Consider the following 2,408-nt stretch of genomic DNA (forward strand, 5'->3'; position numbering starts at 1 on the left):
CGCCATTATGGTTTTAGAGATTGCAGGAGAAGGGAACAGGGCAGACACTGACAACAAAAAATGGAGATTCGTGTGTAGCAACTTGTTTCTCAGCATAACTAAGCATAATCAAAAAACCACAACTTTTGATTTATTCTGAGCCAATCGCCATTGCAAGGGAAACAGACTTCGCTGGATACAGATTCATCTCTGTCCAAAAGCAGCCAAGGACCTCAAGCACATTCACTGAGCAATGCACACCTATCGGTACGGCAACTGGTTTTCCGTTTTTTCAGAGTATGCCTCCAGTAGGACATGCTGCAGGCTCAGGTGAACCACTGTGTTTCAGGAGACAGCACACAATTTTTGTCTTTACATATGAATACTTGGAGCATTGATTTACGTTACCATTCCTCACGCTGTCCAAAGCATACTCCGATCACTAAAATGGAAGAGATCTGGACAACGGACCATGATGGAAAGGCTGGTGGCTACTACAAAGCACACTATAAACACATCCACAAATAGAAGGAAGAAAATACCTTGTTAAAAACCAGCAGAGCAAGACCTCTTTCCTAGATATATGGCCATGGAGTTTGCAGAGCCAATGCAAAGAGGGCCATGGTTCTCAAGACACCCTGCTCTAAGAGCTGTAAGAAGAAAAGGGAGTGCTCACTGCGCTGCCACTGCAGTCGTCAGGGACCAAAAGATTGTTCCTGCTTTCCCAGCTGCATCAATTGGTTTAGTAAATGTTGTTGCTGCTGCCTACAAGTATTTTCTTCCTCTGTGCTTTTAAATAAAGCTATCCTAAGCAGGACAGACCAAGTGTATTGTATGCCCTTCTCATCTAAAAGCTGGAAGCCACTCACAGGCTTATGAGACCCACACCTGCAGGAACTATTTCACTATTTATTAGTGCTTTTATCTCCTCTTGAAAAAGAAGCATCAAATGTAGCGAGTCAAAAGTATGGTCCTCAGTGCTACAAAGCAAAGGATATTGACTCTCAGCCTGCCTTTGCCCTCACAATTTGTTTGCCATATGCTGTATTCACCTTTCCCTTTGCTACCACTACACCACAAAATCCTGGTGGGTCAGGTTACTGCGCTGTTTATCTGGCTCTCCTCTAAGCCATGTGTTGAAGGCCCCCCTGATGAGGCCCTAGTGTAGCGTTTCATCTCCTGGAGACCAAGCGGGCTTTTATCGTGACAGAGGCAGAGATGGGAGCAACAGCAAGCCTGAAGGAAACTGGGTTGAAAAGCATTATGAACTGGCTTTGTGCTACATGGTGTTTCCCTGCGAAAACCCTTCCGCTGAATGGAGCAGCGACGGTAAGTACCAAGGCTTTCGAAAAGCCTATAACCCTCCCCAGATGTCACTGTGACCCAGACAGACCAGCAGGGCTGTAACAAATGCAGTGGGAAGCCTTGCCACATTTGACAGCTTTCTGCTTCCCTGTGAGACAAAGTCAACTGATCTGAAGTGCACGTGGGTTTAGGGTTTGGTTTTGTTTTTTTTCTTTTCCCCTACAGCTCCAAAGCACAATGAAGTAGTAACCCCGGCTGCCAGTGGCGTGCAGCCCCGCACGCCCACTGGGTGAGGATGGGCGCCGGCAGGGACCCAGCGGGCACCCACAACAGGTTTCCTGCCTCGGGGATGCGAGCCTTACCCACGCTCCCTCTTCTCTTTGCACTGGTGTCTGTCTGTATAAACACGCCTGCGGTGGTTGCCAAGGGATCAAATAACAGACCTGGAGAAACAAAGAGCCTGCAAGGAGTCCCAGATGCAACCATCCTTATGGGAAAAATATTCTATTATCCAGTGCCAGTATTTGCCTTTCAGGGAACGATAACTCAGTACGAGGTAATGCTATTAAATGTGCTTCTTGGTACCACCCTGCAGCAAACGGGCATTCACTTCATGTTTAAAATGAACTCATTAAAAATCTCCTTCTAGAGAAGCGCCTGCAATGTATTAGAAATAAGTAGAACTGATGGCAAAAAATCTCACCATCATTCACCACCAGCATAGCCGTTACATACTAAACAAATAAACAACCCGCCCCCAACATGTTTTTTATCTACTTGCAGTCTGAAGAATGCAGGGTCTTAAAAATGGACAGTAAGTGTTGCCACTACATTAAAAACCACACACAAAGCAAGCACTTCATGAAAAACAAGGCACCATGGTTTCTAGATTTTTAATTGGATCATTTGCAGCTGCTCATGGACTTCTCTCCAGTTAGCAGATCTTGCAGTATGTAAAACTAGAGCAGTACCACCATTTCCTATCTCTAATTCTGCTTATCTGCCATCCTCTTATGGAGCAGGTCACTTCAGCCGGCAGTGCAGATTTGCCAAAATGGTTGGACTTCAACCCCAGTACAAACATGCTGCAAGGACTGCCGATGGCAGGGGAGAGCGGAGGATCC

The sequence above is a fragment of the Egretta garzetta genome, unplaced genomic scaffold (assembly GCF_000687185.1).
Source record: "Egretta garzetta isolate BGI_Z169 unplaced genomic scaffold, ASM68718v1 scaffold81, whole genome shotgun sequence".
Classification (NCBI taxonomy): Eukaryota; Metazoa; Chordata; class Aves; order Pelecaniformes; family Ardeidae; genus Egretta; species Egretta garzetta.